Raw genomic sequence first — 19,669 nt, 5'->3', positions numbered from 1 at the left:
CCAAACTCCTGCTGTTGTCAGTGAAAGATGGAAAGCATGAACTATCTGCATATATCACCAATATTAATATGTGATACAGATTTTCAGCATTTGTGGCAAACTCAACTGCCAAACAATCTAATCAATGGTCTATTTATCTAACCTAATTTTCCACCGCTCCGGGGGCATACAGAGGTCCCTTCCATAAAGTACAATTCTGGAAGAAGCTATGCAGCTTGACACAGCAGTTGGCAAACTTTCCCCAAAGTATGATGGATTCTATCCCCATTTATAACACCAACTCTAATGTGCCTGTAAATGTCATTATTCCTATTGTTGGCTGATATCTTGTTTAAGGCTTGATACAGGAAGACATTTAGTTTTCCATCAGAAACTAAACACTCTTCTGAGGAAACAACTAACTCTGCAAGAGGACTAGCCCAGACAAAACATCACACCTTGCGTATGTAGGGCACAGACCTTCAGTGACTCTATGATTAAAAGGTTACAGAACACTTGAACAAAGTTATTTGACATAATTAAACAATACCAGCACCATATAAGCAAATTAAATGGTATGTCAGGACATATATGATTTTTATAGTAAATAAGACAATTTTACAGGTTTTGTTACTATTTAGAAAAAAATTAAGCAAAGATCATTACATAAAGCCTAAAATTTGAATTTTAATCGACATTGGTAGATCCTCAGCCTATGCATTATGTAAATGTGTATCAGTGCATTTATTTAGTAAAATCAAATGACAGTAGACAGTCTGCTGACCATCTGATTCTAACTAATACACTTATCAAAATGACAATATTATTTTCATAGCTGCCTGAATGCAAAAATAAGTTCCATTTGATATATAATGTTTATATTAATCCTTTTAAACATTTGCTGCCTTTCACCCCATAGGTGATCTCTGCAAAGTGTGTCAAGTGATTTATTAAGGTCTGACCCAGCAAAGTGCAGGGAAGGCTCACATCCCACTGGCTTCAGGAACAATTAAAGGTTTCTCCATGCACCTTCCAGGATCAAGCTCTGAGGATTTGGCAATCCTTCTGGACCATGGTTTTGTTCAGATTTTTTTATGCTAACTTTCTTCATCATGCTTTTATTTTGTACTAAAATCAAGTAAGTAACAGCTGTATCCAAAACCCTCTTACTGAGCAAAATTTTCAGTTAAGTCAATATGAGTTTGCACAAGAAAGGAATGCAGTCATGAGTAAAAAGTTTGTCACTGCTAACTGTTACATGGCAAAGACTACGGAAGAATTTCATACTACAGATTTCACAATCTAGACTTGAAAAAGTTATTGATATCATAGTTAATAGTTAATAAATAAAACATAGCAAAAAATATTTCCACTGGAATGAGTAGTTTGCAGACCTAAAACTAACATTAACCAATCCTACCTGTGTTTCTGCCTTGAGAATTTCACTCTACTATAAAACAACATGTAAATCAATGGAAAATATTGGAAAACATAAATCAATAGTAGTTACTTTACTACTAAAGAGAAAATCCATTATTCTAATTTTTCTTGTTTACTGTTTGTCTTTATACTCCAGAATTTTCTGTTTTTCCTTTGATATTTTAAAACCTGGTTTTAGGCAGTCTGTTACTACAGTGGCTATGAAAATCCACAAGGCACTTGAAAGGATCCAAAGGATTTATCTGCATTTTATTGAATTGATTGACTAAGTAAAATAATAACTCTTTTTGAAAAATATATACCACTTCATAGAACACAATGTAAGAGCACTCAGTATTATAACAGGTAGTCTAATGTGAACACTAGTAAAAAGACAGCACAAGCATTCTTAAATTCTGGAAAAAAAACGTGTTGTTCTTTCAGTTGTGTCTTTGCTAACAATTTGGAAGCATCCATTGTATTACTACTGCAGTGTTATTGAGCTAGTTTTATTAAGGCAAATTTATAGCAATGTTAGAAATTAATACCACTCTTATTTCCTCCACTGCCTGGCTTTATTGAATGCCATGGGGCATATTAATCAGTAAAGCCAAGTAGTGCATGAAATAAAAGTATAAATTAACCTGTAACATGAATATAAAAAGGGGCTTAATAAAATAGAAATAAATAACACTTTAATGATAATCAACCCCGCCTGGCTTAACCAAGCACATAGTGTAATAATGCTAAATATATAAAAAAAAAGTATTTAAATAAAGTTTAAATCATGATGCAAACAACATAATTTACAAAGTTATACTTAATTCATTGTATTGTTTAAACACATGTAAGATTATACAAAACCCCACCCTTCTGGCCTGACACTCTTTCATGTAAAATTCCTGTCAACTTTGGGAGCAGTCCCAAGGCATGATGACTATGAATATGAGAATGATTTCAGAGCAATTATGCATTTAAATGTAACCGAAAGTCTGCATAGTGTATTTTGCACAAACCAAAAACATATCTCCAATTATCAGCTAAAACCAGAACAGTCTCTTCAAGACTATTTCACACAGTTGAACTGCACACAATGCATATAGTGATTTATTAAGGACTTGACCTTGCAAGCGTGTGAAGTCATTTTAACCTGTCCTTTTATTTTAACCTGTCCAATTTATGTTGTGGTTTTTCCAAAGATGGTGTATTCTGTGGTACTATAGAAGAGGGTTTGGAAGGGAAAGTCTCTTTTCTCCAGGGTTGAAAAAAAACCTATCCAAAGAATTACTCCCAGTATGCAAACTGATATATGCAAGTCCGCAAAATCAAAGCTGATTTTGTAATCATAAAACAATAGACAGCTCAGCTTTTCCCCACAATTACTGCATTTCTAGAGTACAAACATTTGGCCACACTGTCATATATAATAACCACATATAATATAAATACAAGTGTTTGCAAAAACAGAGGGAAAAAACTGGCCAAAATTTGTCTCATAAACCACTAATGTGTATGCTCCCTCTGCTGGCTCTGCTGCAGAAGTTAACAATGAGACACACCTGCTGTAATTGTTCTGCTACTAACAAAACTGACATAAATATGTAACAAGTTGCTAGAAACACCAAGTAACAAGAAGAAAGACAATAAATTCTGCATAAGTGACTGAACACATAACAATATAAACATGATACTAAAGCAAAGGTTTTACAAATACAAATGTATAATGTATTAGAAATGCATTGGAGTTGATTGCATCACAGTTGTGATATCATTATGGAGACATACTTATATCAGATATAGAAAAAATGTAAAAGATACTGTGAGCTATGCCTGAGACACTGTTTGGGCGGAGCTGTAATGCTGCAACAAGTATTAATTTAAAATTCTTACATTTGCAAATTTTATAAAACAGGATTGCAGACGGGTTCACATTCAATGTATCCAGGGCCCAACAGAAATGCCTAAGAATCTTATTTCACAGAAAACACAATGGCACTGAACAGGAGGCAAGCTTAACATTTAGTCCAAGTGAGGTCCCTGTACTCTTGGATGATGTTTGCTAGGAGTTCTGTCAGCTAATGAGTTGAACCATCTGTAGCAGTCTCCTGACAGATGTGGCCAACACCCGTACTGGGCTGCTACATTTTCTGACAAAGAGATCTGTGAAGGGCTCCAGTAACAGCATTCCAAGGAAGGGCAGAAAATGCTGCTGTCAGGTACTCATATGTGGTAGCCCTTTGTAAATAATAAAGCAGCTTTTTTTTTTGCCAAAGGGCATTCCAAACACATTCCTTTAGACTTTAAAACTACTTTGAATCTTTTTTCCTCCTTCATCAGCCATGGTATCAAATTCAGCCCCAACACGACATCAGTGGATGTAAAGGAATTGTATGACAATTTAATTTAGGCAGGGGTTTATTTCTTTTTTTTTTACATCAAGATTTATGCTTAAAATCTGGATTTTTCTAAGTCCACTGAGTTTAATCTATTATACAGATTTTTAAATGCATACACTTCAGAGAGTTTTATGAGATGCACAAGGGTATGCAGTTTAGAATACACTAAGTGTATATTATCACAGTGCTGTTAAAACAAGAAGCGTTCTACAGCAGTAAAGAAATCAAACTGTTAAATGTATATCTTAACCAGTAAATATGTGAAAAATAAACTTAAAAATACCTTTAAAATGTTTTTAGAAGAATCTTTTTGTATTTCTGTCTTCTGCATAAGGTACTCATTTTGGACAAGAAATACATTTAGAGTACAATACTATAATAGCTAAAGGACTGCCAATCCAAATGGATATTTCAACATAATAAATGTTAGCTACTATGTTTAGATCACTGAGCTCCACATTATTTTGTTTGGAAGTCAAATACTTTGGTAATTTAACCTCAGTGCTCACAGCATTACAGTCAGTAGTCTGAATAAGCTACTTTTGTGGGTTTTAATGATAGTGGTGTTCCAATAAAATAATAAAATAATAAAATAAAAAAAGAAATTATAGCACAATATAACATTTATAGACAATCGTTTAATTTAAAGCACAAAAAGAGAAAAATGAAGCTGGATAATGCCATTTTTTGGTCTCAAATTCAAAGTGTGCATCTAATTTTCTGTGAATGGGCAACACATATAAGTTCTTTGAAAAATTAAAACCTTATTGATTCAACAGTTATGTAAATGTCAAGAGACTACCAAATTGCAGAATATCCTAAATCATTTAAGTAATAAATTAGGAAAAAGTGTGAAGGACAAATTATAAACCCCACAGTTAAAAGATATCAGTTAGGATTCATACTTGAATTTTAGTATTTTAAGATATACAGGTCTTTTTCATTTAAATATTCCCTGTAGTATTAAATTAAAGCAATTGTGTTATAACAGCACATGAAAAAAACAGAAAGTACACATCTGTCACAAACACAGTCTAAGGGAAGTGGACCAAAGGAAGTTTATGATGAAAGCATGACAGTGTATTTCAAGTGGTTACATACAAGGAAACAAACATGCACCATGGGCCCCTGAAATTCTTTCACACCTATCAGACACATTTATCACACTTATTATCACACCTATAAATATAATAACAGAAGACTATTTCTTGCATAGGTTAATATTTCAAGCATTTTTTTAAAATAAATTGCTTGTGTGTCTAAATCAGTTAGTTAAGGCTTACACAAAAAAATCATTCAATTTTCTTTATTCCCTTGGATTAGAAACATCCCCATATTCTTACACCAGTGTAGTCCCATGCATTACACTGGAAGTAAGACTGTGACAGGTCTGCTTACTGCCTGCAGCTGTCACTAACATTAGATCTATCTTCACAAATATTATTACAAGTGTGTTCATCTAAGGTGTCCTTATTCACAATAGCTGACCTTCATGGCTATGTCTGACATTTAAAAAGAAAAGTTCTGCTTTACAACCTTCAGTGTGCTTTCAGTTATAAATTACTTGTAGAGTATTAGTAATAATAATTGATTTTAGCAGTAAGTAATAGAGTTATAAACAGCTCCTACTATTTAATGAAAGAAATGCTTCATCTTCTGGTTTTATTTATTAGTATTCAAGAGCCTTCCACAACCTTACTGAGATCAGTTATTGCTTAATTAAACTAGAAAAGATGGCCTGTCAATGACTCTTTGTTCAAAAAAACATTAAAAATATTAATTATTTCTTACATTTCTTCATAAATGTTCTAAAGGGTTGCTTATTTTTCTTTTCTGTTGTGAGCTTATTTCAATACAGATAGTGCATGTGAATAATGAATTGTTTGAATTTTCCTTACATGTTAATAGAATACAGGATTTTCATCCTAGTGTGGTGTATCAGTTACAAGTAAATATAATCAGTTTTACCCTACACTGGCCACACTAGAGCTCTCCTCAGTGTTCACAAGAGAATCAATTGCAGAAACGGTCTAAGTATCTTTTTGCTGCTTACAACTAAACTCTACTGCATTTTTTAAGAAGTTCAGTTTTCTAGCAAACTAAAAGCACCTACAGGTTCACAATGCATAAGAACTGATGTTCACACATGAGGAACTAAGGACTAAAAGACTTCACTGGCAAATGGCCTGATGAATGATGCAATTACTCCATCAATAACAGCAGGAAGGTTCCAAATAAACAATACCCAATTAAAATCCGACTGGAAAATGATAGCAGCTGCTGATTTTACTTCATCTTTTTTTTTTTCACAAGGTAGTGATAACTAACAAATAAAACTTAATGTCACCTTATCATGATGCAAATAAAAATATACTGTACCAGTACATAAATGTCAAGGTTGAGACGCTGTCTATCATCTCTCACCACTAGCTGGCACCATAGCTTTAAAAATGTAGTGATGTGGCTCGTTTATATCTTACTAATTAACCAGCCAGCTACCTAACTTTTAACAGAATATAATTATTCAAAGCAAACGAGAAATATTTGGGGCTATAAACTAAAATGAGTCTGAAAGCAATATTATCAATGATGACTGCTAAGATACATCCTGCAAAGGGAAATAGATAATAGTTAACAGACTTGAGTTGTTTTTATTAGATGAAAATAAATGGTACCTTGTACAAATGAGACACTCTGATATTTTTGCTACTGGCTGGAAGATCATAGAGGTTACTATCTTGGATTATGAAGAGGATGAACCCAAATAAACTGCCTCCCTTACTGGGCTTTTCAACCCAAATAAACTCAGAGGCCACTTCAGGTTCATTCCCAAGAAGCAGCTTTACTGCACCAGCTAATAAATTTCAGAGAGTCTGACTCCTTCACTGGCTTCCCTTTTCTCATTAGAGCCTACTGCTTTCATTGTCTGCTGGCTGGATACACATGCCCTAAGAGGCAGGGACTTGGTTTCCATTCTCTGACTGCAGTGGTTCTGACATTGCAATAGACTTCACTGCCATGTTCTGCTCCAGTTCTTCCAGACTAGTCACTATGGGCTGACCTGACACATGCATTGGCGCACACCCCCGCACATTCAAAAGCACACAAAGTTCAAAGCAGGGGAGTTACAAGCTAGTCATCTGCTGCCTAGCCTCAGAAGAAACCAAACTAAAAGTCAGGCCACTGTTGCCAACTGTCGATGAATTTTATATTTATTTAAAGGTTGGGCGAAGAAATGCATAAATCGTTCACATACTACCAAAAGTAGAGCAATGTTAATTTACTAATATGAGACCGATCTGTCAGCTGTGGTCTGAACAGAATACTTCTGTAGCATAAGAAAATCCTCCCTAAAAAACCTGAAAGCTCTCTCCTGTTATGCAGCAGGTTCTCTGCAGCTGTTCAACAAGTCATTCAGAAAGTTGGGACATACAGACAAGATTTCTGTATCAGTAAAGGCAGTCACCTCAACACAACCCTGCCATTCTGGCCACAGACCATTAAACAGTACAGCTCACAAAGTTACACATACTCTTTTTTACAGTCTTCCATAGGACCAGAGAGAAGGTAACATACACTTTGAACAACAGTGCTATAGATGTTACAAATTCTGCTGTTGGTTCGTGAAAATATCTAGCTGATAGCTGTCTCCCTATCATGAAATAACATAAACCATCAGCTATGTAGGAAAAAAGTATTCTAATTTTTACTCTGAGAAAGGTTGCCTCCTGTATAATTTTATAGTGACATTTTTGTCCTACCTAACAGGGAAACAGTGAACCTCACCTATGCCTTCACTATTATCTAGACCGGTTAGATTCTGCCATTTGCATACTACAGCATCAGTGCCAGGCTAGACTTCAGTCCGCTTAACTACTGCCCTTCCACCCAGCTGAAGACCAGAGCAAGGAACAGCTCCCACACACCAGTACCGAGGAGATTATGCATACAGACAGCACCTATGTTTCCAGGATAATCACTGATGTCAAAAAATGCTGTTGCCTGAAATGACAAAAACAGTTCTGACTGATTTGGAAGACCATGCGTGGAAAGACTTGGGCTAATGAACACAGCTATAACACATATTCAAACTGGTATGGCACATATTCTTACCTTCCAAAAGAGAAAGAAAAACAAACCAACAAAAGACTGGAAAGTAATGAAGAAACCCACCTAGATCAAATTTTTTAGGTGTTTTAAATCTCTTGGAGTAGCTTCGTATTTGCAAGGATTTTTATCCTTCACTGATACAGATATTTCGTGTTTTGTAAAGCCTTATTTCAATCCCATATTGGCTAGTATGTATACAAACATGTCTTCATTTTATCTTGGAACAGAAAAGAACAATTAAGAAAGCATTCTTGTTTCTCTTCTAACTCAAAAAATGCCATCAAAAGACACAGATTAGGATCACATTTGTTCTTTCAGAAGAGGAAAGTTTTCTTTCTTCACTGTATCTGGACTTCTCAGATTCTTGCCACTGGCAAGTTACACTTGCAAAGTTCACTCTGCAGCCAAAGGTTTCTAGTCTTTGTTTTGTGTAACAAAAACTGTCAATAAACAACAAATTAGTTGCTCCTAGTGTTTTAACAAAGCCATGGGAGCTGACACCTTTTTGCTGTATATGCTGCACAGGACAGACACGCTGCCAACATGAACTAATCATAATGTTAAGAACATGGTGGGTTTGCCTTGTTGCAAAGTTATTTTGAGGTCATTTTGGTAGTCTTCCGAATAGTCAACAGGGCAGCCTCTGGTAACTGAGTCAATTCCACAGAATTCAGGACAGACGGCAGGCAATGTGAGATGAAGGATCATACATTGGAGAAAACCTAGTCTTAGTGAATGCAGCAGAGAAGCTTGTAACGGCTCCAGTATAATAAAGAAGTGTTAGAGTTAATCCACTGCTATCTGTCTTTATTTTGCTAACCCAGTTGAGTGGACACCACAGCATTGAGACTACATTAATCAAAATTTGGAATGACCTGCTTTTCATTGAAAACTGCAGTTATCTTTCTTTACTGATTGGCCTTGACCTGTCAGCTGCATTTGGTACTGCTGACCCTGGGGGTTCTTTTGAAGAGCCTGGAGTACTACGAAAGGTTGTCTGACTCTGTTCTTGCTTGGTTTAATTCATATTCTGCTCAACATACCCATTTTATTTCCAGTAGAAATTGCTCATTTAATTGCATTGTAAGTTTTATGGGGTATGCCCCAGGCTGCGTTCTTTATGCCAAGCTTCTCAGTATTTATATGTGGAACGGTGCGGGGGGGGGTGGGGGGGGTGGGGGGGGAAGTCACTCACAAAGCTAGACCAGGCGTCATAATACCACTAGTTTTCACTGATTTAAATTGTATACAAAGCTGTTTGGGGAATAAAACAAATACATAAGTCACCATCTGAGACTTATTTGACAAATGTATTGTTTTGAACACAATACTTTCAGCACAGGTTCATCCATTTTTAGGAATTTAGCAACCTTTTCTTCAATGCTAGTATATATTAAGTCTAGTAAGAGATTTATATTACATCTTCATATATAACCAGCCACAATGCTGGTTGGATGAGAGCCTTAGTACTACAAGCCCAAACAATTCTTACTGATGAATCCAATATTCTTTCAGATAATACTATTGTAGAGGTGTCAAAAGTATTTAATGTCTTTTTTTGCAAAAAGGATTCAGGTTTGATATCCCAAATCTTGATTCTTCCTAAAGAAATAAAGAAATGGTATAGTATAGCATGAATCTGCTTTGTTTTGTTTGCCAGAACATACAAGATTTTAAATCTGACACTGCTTAACCTATTGGTTTATGTATGAGGAGATGGTTTCAAATATTATGCCACACATAAAAGACAAACTGTACTCTTACAACTAGCATTTAAGTTAGCCAGTCCACTTGGACACTGTCAAAAGGAAGACAAATGTTACATGATTTAGGAATGTAATATTAAAATAAACGCACAAGGTAAACTTTAATTTTTGTTCATATCTTGAATGAATAAATTATTTCAGCAAATAGGACTGAATTTATGACTCAACATATTTTATTTTGCAACAGAACCGATATATTAAATCAGTATCACCATTATTATAGAATTCAGATCTACCATTCAGGCATAATCTAGATCCTGGTCATCCAATCGGTTTTGTAAAGAATGACTCCTTCTTTACCAAGGACCAACTGCAGCGGAATGCTGTGCAAGGATCAGAAATCTGTGTACAATGATAAAAGTCCCAGATTCAGATCTCAGGGCAAAATACTAATGTGGCATTGCAAGTAAGATGTATTTATTATAAGCATTAATTATTAACATTTAATTAAATTTACTCTGTACTATATCAGCCATCTTAAAAAAAAAAAAAAAAAAAAGAAGAGCCTGGAAAAAATTACAAATTATAAATATAAAAATAAAATTACGATTAGGATAAAGATGTTTACAACATATGTTAAAAATAGGTGATAGTAATAAAATGGAAGATACAATGAAAAAGTAAAAAAAAGGGGAAGCTACAAAAAGAGCAAGGTTGCAGTTCACTCATCAGTAAAAGACAATGTCTATCAAGAGATCAGAAAGCAAACCTAGAAACAAAACACCTCCAGATTGTGGAAAAACGCAGCTTGGAATCTGAATTTTGTCAGCTAGGATATATCACTAGTACAATGGATGGATGTAAGCTTTAGCAGAAATCTTTTAGCCTATCACATAAATGTATTTAGGCAAACTCTATATGGCCTCAAGTGTTTACTAATTTGATAGCAATTCCAGCTGAATTAGTACCGATTACCTTATCTGTAAATACAATCACAGAAACACCCAGAGTCTGAAATTCACCAAGCATTTATACTGTAAAGAAAACAAAGGGGTTTATTTGTTTCTGTAACCTCCCTCCATTAAGTTCATCAAGCCCCCTCTTTCTTACATAATTTTCCCTTGCTATATATAATTTTTAAGAACAACAGAAAATAAAATAAAATAAAATAAAAAAAAGTAAGGTAGTCTTTCTGATTAGCTCGGAGATAATGACTTTTTTTCCCTTGCTGTATCTCACCTAGATATTTTTTTTCCAGAACAGAGTCTGTCTGTTGAGCAGTAATTGCTAGGGCAGAATTGCCAGAGCAATAAAACAAACTGCATTAATACTTTAGCATTCAGCTTAACTGCACTGGTAGCACATACATTACAAAAAAGGAAAAACATACACACTTTCCAGATTTGATGAATGTCACAAATTACTGATAACAACATGTGGCAACAGAATAGAAATGAGCCAACAGCTGCAGAGATTTAAGTCATTTGCACACTGCCTGTTGTCTGGTACCTCCCCTGCTGGAAGTTACCATCTTCAAAAATAGTGAGGAGAGGGGAACGTGGGCCTATACTTCAGCTGCTTCAATTCACAATCCAACATGTTAAATCATGGGATGTTGGAAAACATCCTCCATTACCATAGCTGAAGTCGTAACTAAATACTGCCAGCAGTAAAAAAAATAATAATAAATATATACATATATAAAATATTAGCATTATGAAAACAGCATTTTGCCAGATTTTATTAGAAACACAGATTATTTCCCTCCCCTCGCGAAGTAACAATGAGCAATTATGTATTATTTTAACTTTTCAAAATACTCATAATTCTGTGTGTATTTATAACTCAGTTCCTTCCAGAATGGTTAAACACAGCTGATTGTCACAAATAAGACAGAACTCTAGTCTACTCCTCTTTCCCAATCATCCTACCTAAACTGTGACCTTACAAGACTGCTGTAACTTAGAAGTAACAAATTGGCAGTCCTACAGTGTTTTGTAGCAAATTTCCCATACAGTCCTAGGCAGAGGCAGTAACACAAAGCTCTAGAAAGAGCAGCAGTGTCCAGGAGAGTCTCAGGAAAGTTTGAGGCAGTTTTGGCAAGGTTGAGGAGACTTTCTGCACTGATGGTATTCATACTGTAGTAAATAATGTAGGTTCTGGCATACTAGTATCTTTTATGTAAGGCAGCCAACAAAGGAACATGGCCTCTGCTATGAGGAACTGAAGGTTTGTGGGACAGTTATCAAGCCAAGATAATATCTAGCAGCATGTAGTAGGGACATGCACATTCCAAAAGAAACTGTATTTGATACCAAAACACTCCCTTCTCCTCCTTACCCTTCACAGAGAAGTAATCCAGCAGCAGCTGTTTTGGTCTAGTAATTAGCTTTTGTTAGAGTAAAAAGCTTGTGACTGCAGACGTATAGAAGTCATGCTAAAACAGCCTAAAGTTTATGTTCTATTCTTACTGGAATACCACTAAGTAAAACCCTAATAACAGGGTGAAACATATACAGATATTTTTCAGCTTACATACTGCCAATTCCCTCAGCTTCCTAAGACCAAAATGCATGTAAACCACTTGGAAACATAACATACTTGTGGTTTAACATCAATGGGATCTCAGATATGGATTTCACAAAAAAACCCCACAAAAACCTGAGTTCACAAGGTGAACAGTAGGCAGATTTTAAAATCAATATTGACAGATTTAATCCAAAGGTCAAAACAGGAAAATCCACCTCTTGTCATTGAAGTGAACAAAACAGAAAAAGGGAAGAGCTTTAGGCTGGTGGCTGATGTTTCAGCAGTGCTGAAGTCATGTATAATTTAATACCTCATGACTGGCTAATAATACTCTTCTCTGTGCTCCTATCACAAGTTTTGCAATAATGGTCAAGATTTGTGGTTTCCAGCAGTCAGCTTGGAATATTGCCTCGCTGCTCCAGGCCTGATAGAGTAGTCCTAGTTTTCCACTGGGATGTGCTATATAATTGCATCAATCTGCTTTCTGAAACTCTTGGGAGGGTGTTAAACTAAAAAAATAGGCAAGACAGAGGCTTTGTTTGGGCACAGGAATACAGAACAGAATTAAAAATAGCTAATTCTGTTAATCCCATAGCTAACTTCACAAGAGGGAGGGAATAAAAGCAACAGGTGTACTAGAGGGTTAGCACATGTCTATACGAAAACATAAAAAGCAGTTAATTCTTGCTTAAATAAAATGGCAACTTTAAATTACAGAAATAGCCAGCTGTGTATTTTCTGTATTTACATGTTACAAGTAACTTTCTTGATTTTAAAATAAAATATTGTATACTGATAGACACAAAAATATAAGAAACTATTTTTATCATTGGAAATTCTACGGTACAACTACAGCTAATATTCAAACTAGTACAGCCTTCTTGGTTGACTAAACTTGGAAAGAAACTCCAAAGTCACAGTGTCACAGATGATACTTCTTTGAGTTGGTCCCTCTGAAGTGAAGCAGACAGACCCATTTGTCTGCATGTTTTGACCAACAAGTCTCTGAAATGGCACCCAGAAAGAATGTGAAAACGGGTATTATCGGCAAAATGACTTAGGCCTGCTTAGATTTTAGGTCTCATCCTCAGCCAAACATAAAATACAAGGAATGTACATCAGACAAGAAACTGATTTCGTAACTCTAAAACCTTTATCCAAGACTTTTTGTATGCTTTGGGGACATCGTTTGACAGTTTATTAAATCCCTTAAACAGTACAAAATCAAACTACGTTTTAACTATACCTGGTACAAAGTCCTCTGACATCTGGATAACGTAGGTTGATGAAGTACATGTTAAATGCAGGTGATACAACTACAACAGTGTTAGGGTTGCATTAAAAAGGTACTAATTTTTATATTAATTTTACCAAGGGTGACAGGTTTCAGGGGAAACCACAAAAAATACTTGCCTGTCATTTTTCCAAAATCAAAAATAGCAACATTTTAAATCTGAATTATTCCTATTTACACAACATAACTTGTTTGGAAGTTACAGCCTTAACCATTAATACATTTTTATGAATTATAGTTGACTTTATATTATATTTCTCTTGCATAATCTATCTGCTTATATTACCATCCTCTTATTAACACATAGAAAATGATTAATTATATGGCCAATGAATTCAAACCATGTGTGTCCTGAAGGCAGAAATGTCATCAGGTTATATATTGCCATAAATATTTCCACTACTCAGCATTTTCCAGCTGTGTTTCTTGCACATGACCTACAATTTTTGGTAAACAAGCATGTGCAGCCATTTCTGTGGCAAATATTCTAGCATTATATGGTGTTTTTTTAAACTCATAACCCAATTTTCCATGGAACACATTAGATTACACACTTGACATCTCTGAATGTACACATGACTAACTAGCAGCCACAGTTTCCTCACTTTTGGCTATATTCTCCCAGCAGTTTCAATACATTTCTCTTAATTAAGTGATTTAATCAGCCATGAGTATATTAGTTCTTGACATTCACTAGAGTTTTATTCTACTTGCCCATCATCTCCACTGAACTCCTGGTATTGGTCAGTACAATCATATTAAACGTAGTGAAAAAGAATTATAAGATACTTAGCAGAAACTATTATAATGCTTATGATATTGGTTTAAATTAGAACCACTCATATTTTAGGGCATAATATTTTGTATTTAGCAATATCTATTCCTTTCTAAATACAAAATCCTATGTTAGGAAAGGAAAAAGAAAACTTGTATGGAATTCATTAGAAAGAATTGATGATTTTTTTAAAACAGATACGCCTTAATGTTCCAAATACAAACACTAGCACATGTGGTATTACCCTCTGGAATTTAAATTTTGGAAGCTTTTGAAAGACATAACCTTATTCACATATGTTTCATGCTATATATAAAGAACTGTATGTATGTCCTGGCATCACGGTAATCTAAAAATCTCAAATACATGTTATTAAATGAATAAAATGTTTCTCAGCAACAACAGACTAGAAGATAATTATGTAAAAAATAAATTCAAAATATCAGGTCAGGTGTTTTATCTGACTTGCCAGCGGAGTGTGCAGTACAATTTACAAACTGATTAAAACACAGCTTGCCATCAAAAAGCATGATCCTAGCAGCTTAAGCATAGCTGGAAGGGTAAGTACCGGAAAGGAATCACCTATGTAGCTTTGTTTTTAAAAAATCCTGCCTGTGGCAGTTGTTGGCGAAGTAGCTGTTGGGGTAGCTACAGTGTATACGAGATAAACAGTTAAAATTATGTTTGCTATAAATCACAGTCTGAAGAATGTGTGCAAATTCAATTTAGAAAAAAAGTGAGGGATTTTCACGTTTAGCAGTCAGAAAAGGCATTTTGAGCCACGCAAAACCAGTGCCAGATGTAAGGCTAACTATTGGCTGAACGCTGACCATGTGTCTGGTCCTGTGGATATGAAAACCCCTCCCAGAGCCAGATCTGCATTGCAGTCAAGGAAAGAACAAGATTTATTTCCGCTGCCCCACTCTCTTGCACAGATACGTAGGCAAGCAGGAAATCCACCTGAAGTTCCTTGCCTTAAAAAAATGTACCAAATAATACTGTTTAGTTAGCTGTACAATTACTGCTAACTGTTGTTTTCCAAATCTTAGTAACAAAGAATGAACACTAAGAAAATCATATTACAATTTTGATTTCAAGAACAGCAAATATTACCTGCTACATCCATTTTTCTTATTTCTTCAGCATCTGAAATTGTTTTTCTTCCTGTGTAAACATGAATCCCAATTAAAAAATATTCTAGAAATCTTGTACGTCTTACCTTTTCCCCATTTGTGATGATTCTATTTCACAAGTCTTAGTAAAGCTGACTCCTCATGCAATGGCATGTCAAATACAACACATTACATTTCATTTTACCTGGGCTTTTCAACTGTAAGTGGCAATCACATTCTTTTTTCCCCCTAGCATATACTGCTATTTGATCTACATTTAAAGAAAATGTATGTTTGTTAACAAAAAAAAAATCTAGCATAAACAAAGTATATATTGCTTTTAAGAAGGCCCTAAATTTACCCTGGAGCCTTGTGTAAATTCAGTACATAGAACGTTTGGCATACAATACATTATCTCAAGTAAGCTCCTAAAATAGGACTGTTGACACTTTAATATGACACCCTTACACTTTGTCTAGGGCATAATTTTGCTAGTAACAGAATTCCCCCTATCCTAAGATCTAGACAACAAATGCGAAAATCTTGTGCACAAAGTTACAGAGCCAACTATGTTATAATGACATCTCAGCAAGCTCTCTTTCCTTCGCTGCTAGAGGTTTTATTGTTCAGTTACTCCTAATATCATTCTCAATACTCACTTCTTCCTTTAATTTTTGCCAGAAGGGTTCAAGCAAATAAAATTTTAAGAAAATTCAGTTAAAACATAGAGAGAAGCAGGTTATGGAATAAAATAGTCTAATATATTCAGATTTAATTAGCATCCAAAGAAGAGCAAAGCAAATGAGAAAAAAATGTTTAGGAAACTATTCCTTTTTATAGCAATCAAAAATGCAGGATTCTTTTCCATAATACATATCTGGTACAAATATTAAATATTCTAAAGGATATTTTATATATAGATATAATTTGTAGAAAAATTAATCCCATGTCCCTGAATGAAACCATACAAAAGGAAAGCAGTATAAAAGTATTTTTGAGCCAGTTGCTAATTGTTTGATCTCTTTCATCTCCTGGATCACAGCTCTGAGATGTAGCTCTTGAGGAATATAAGTCATGCAAAATTGGTCTAAAGTCTCTGACAGATGTGAGTCTAACAGACTCAAACCTAACTTGCAAGAGTTTGGTGTTATTTCCCCAAATGTTTGCTGGAGATTACTAAACCTGTTCTAGGCTGGGGGACAAGTATGTGTGTGTGTGCTTCCAACTAGCTCATAGACTGACACATTACTTCAAACACACCTTTACGAATTATTAAAGTTAATACAGGAGACTGTAAATTGAAGCAGCTGATATATCTAAATGCATTCAGTGATTTCCACAGGAAAAAAACAGAAAGTGGAAATTCTATCTCAAACCACTGCAAATAAGTCCTCCAGAGACTGCCAGAGTTCTGGGGCACAAAACATTTGAATTGGCACAATCTTAAGTAGAAAGGGTCTTTAGGATTTGTTATTTCTGGAGTGTGTGTGTATACAAATGTATGTATGCGTACATATATATATAAAGAGTATTCTTAACAATTTCTGAAATAAAGCAAATACTGTAGCATAATCATGCTCCTAATTCTAATATCAAGAATCAGGTTATTGGTTCTGTGTATTAACAGATGAAGTAAAAGAATTTCATGTACCCTGCACTGCATACAAGTACAAGAAGAATTGCCAAAATGTTACCAGACTTTAATATATTATTCTGTCTTTGTTAACCAAAGCTCAGCAATTCAAATCAGAGATGAAAACAATTGTTTCTAAATGAAGAGGATAGCAGAAGCTGTAGTTGCTTGCATGATACTCAAGTGTCTGCAGTAACACTTGCCCATGTTTAAAAACACCGTATCTCTACAACCCAGAAAAAAGAACTGAATGTTAACCTTATCCTGAAGCTCACACGAACATTTTACTATATAGCACTCAGGCCTTCTTATTAAAATTGTAGTTTGTGTCCTTTTCAAAGTATGAAATGTAAATATATTCAAACCAACTACATTTACAAAACTATCACAATGCTAACATTTAATTAATAATGAGTCCTTTTGTTTCTGCAGTCTAAGAGGCTCATGGAAAATATACTTGATTCAATGAATTGGCTCCATTAACATTACTATTCTGGAGACTAGAATTCAAGATCAATTTCATATTTGCATCTTAATCTCTGTATAACACTAAAAAACCTTTGGACAATTTCACCATCAATATTTACATATCCAAAGATTCACTTCACAAACAAATGCTATGTAAGAATCAAGCAATAAAAACCTTCAATAAACCCACAACAAAAAAAGGCAATGAAGAGAAACTGACATTTCAATATAGAAGTTAAAAGCCTTTCCCACTTTTTTTTTTGAACTGGGTACAAACTACTGTTCCTTGGCTTACAGGCGGAGAGTATGTGTTTGCAAACACTGCTAAGAGAAAAAGAAAAGCATGTTAGCCATCTGCATAGATCACCAATACCACATCTACTACCAAATATGAAGCTTCATCTGACTATGAAACTACATCAGCCAGAATAGATACAGGTGTATTAAATGCTACATTTTCTCTTAAGGAAGGAAATGGGTGATCCAAAATGGGAAGCAATATTCTACTAGGTAACAACCAAACTGAAACCACTTTACTAGCAGAAAATCGTTTGCCTCAAAAATTATTATTTTTCATCTAAGACTTCAAACTTGTGCAAAATTTTCATCAGCATCTGCAAATCTTTGTAAAATGTGCGCTTCCCTCATTTACTGGCTTGTCTTTTATGTCAGTGCAGTAAGCGCTACATTACAAAATTACTACATTCTGTACAATTGATTACACAGAGGATGATCATGAACTGAAAATGTAGAATTCAAATGTGATCTGTGTATGGCTGTGCAACCAAATGAGACTGCAAGACAATCAGCCTCCGTGAGTGACACTTAACTGTGAAATGAATGACAATCAAACTAATAAAGGCATGATACTCTTCAAATTCGGTGAGGCAGCAGCTGTATAAATTATAAGAACCTCTGAAAGTGAGAGACATATTTAGCCAGTACTATTGTATGTCTCACCCTGTGGGTAACAGGGGCAAGAAAACAAGCAACGTAAATGACACATATGTGAAGAATTTTATTTGAAATAAAAAGCTAAATTATGTGGTTTAGTCAGTTGGGAAAAGGAAGATGAAAATCGTTGGGTTTGGTGCCAGTGCAAAAAATGTCTGGAGGCTGCTGAGATTTCCAGTGAGTTCTACTTTCTAGGAACTCACCTACCTTCTCACAGAGTTCAAAATATAGGAATAATCTAAAACCTTTCAACTTCTGTACACAATAGTAGGAAAATATTTCTAAACCTTTTGGAAATTTCTCAACTTATTAGGAAAATTCTCTTTAGTTAATCAAACAGGGTTTTACACATTTGCATAAATAAAAGATGCTAATCTAAAACTCGATTATTTTTTTTTGTAGGAACTGCAGGGTAAAGATACAAGGAAATTAAATCACCAGCTAATCCTGAATTTGTGGTGATTTATAACCCAGCCAAGCATTTCACATGGAGGGGAGCCACCAACAAACCTTTCAGTAAAGCCACATCAATTGGTTTACTCCTTTACGTAACATATTTTTGAAGGGGGTAAGTGCCAGCACCTCCTGTCTGGGTTAGGTCATCATACTGAAGTAACTGCTAGTACTGACAGAAAGATAACCAAGGCTGAAGAAACTTTAAGCGCAGTTTTTTAGAATGCTGTTTTTCCTGATGTCATTTTCCAGGTAAGGAAAAAAAAAATTATGTACAGGCTTAACTATGCTTTATTCTGTACAAAATTCCTAGAGAAGACCCTTTCTTTTAAACTCCCTATGCTAGTTTATGATGACAAACGCCATTAAGACACACGCAATGCTTCTGCTTCAGAAGACATGGAGAAGTTTATAAAAAAATTTTGGATTTGTTTCGGTATTCAACCAGAAATACACTAACCTACCCTCGCTTTCGAAGGGTGAATGCTAAACAGTCTCTGGAGAACAAGCCTTTTAGTTGCCTCTCTGTAGCATCTCCAGGATAAAAACAATACGTGGAGACGTGTAATTTCTTTCAGAAAGTCGTGGGCGCCTCAGGCACGCCCTGATACTCCTGCAGAAGTCCTCTGGAACCATCACAGTCCCTCCTTTCCTTTTCCTTCCTACAAAGTATTTTAACCCGCCTAACTACGTCTCCCTCAGGGCCGTTCCGGTGGCTCCCCTGTCACACGGCAGCCGCCCGGCCGCAGGCGGACACGTACCAGCCCGCCAACTGCGGCCAGCGCGCGCCGCGGGCAAGAGGCGGGAACGCGCAGCCGCGGCGGGGGAAGGCGGCGGGGCC

At 35.4% G+C, this 19,669-nt stretch overlaps 1 protein-coding gene across 1 annotated transcript in view; it reads right to left on the bottom strand.

Annotated features, from left to right (window-relative positions):
• LOC308068921 (uncharacterized protein) overlaps positions 1-19,556 on the bottom strand; it is a 390,037-nt gene extending 370,481 nt beyond the window's left edge. Inside the window, exon 1 of the mRNA XM_080400427.1 lies at positions 15,322-19,556. The gene's annotated coding sequence lies outside the window, so the exon portion shown is untranslated. The remainder of the gene's footprint in view (positions 1-15,321) is intronic.
• Positions 19,557-19,669: the final 113 nt, after the last annotated feature.

The sequence above is a fragment of the Falco punctatus genome, assembly GCF_963210335.1.
Source record: "Falco punctatus genome assembly, chromosome: 8".
In the NCBI taxonomy this organism is placed as follows: domain Eukaryota; kingdom Metazoa; phylum Chordata; class Aves; order Falconiformes; family Falconidae; genus Falco; species Falco punctatus.
The sequence above is the reverse complement of the archived record's forward strand: the minus strand, read 5'-3'. Positions and strand labels throughout refer to the sequence as shown.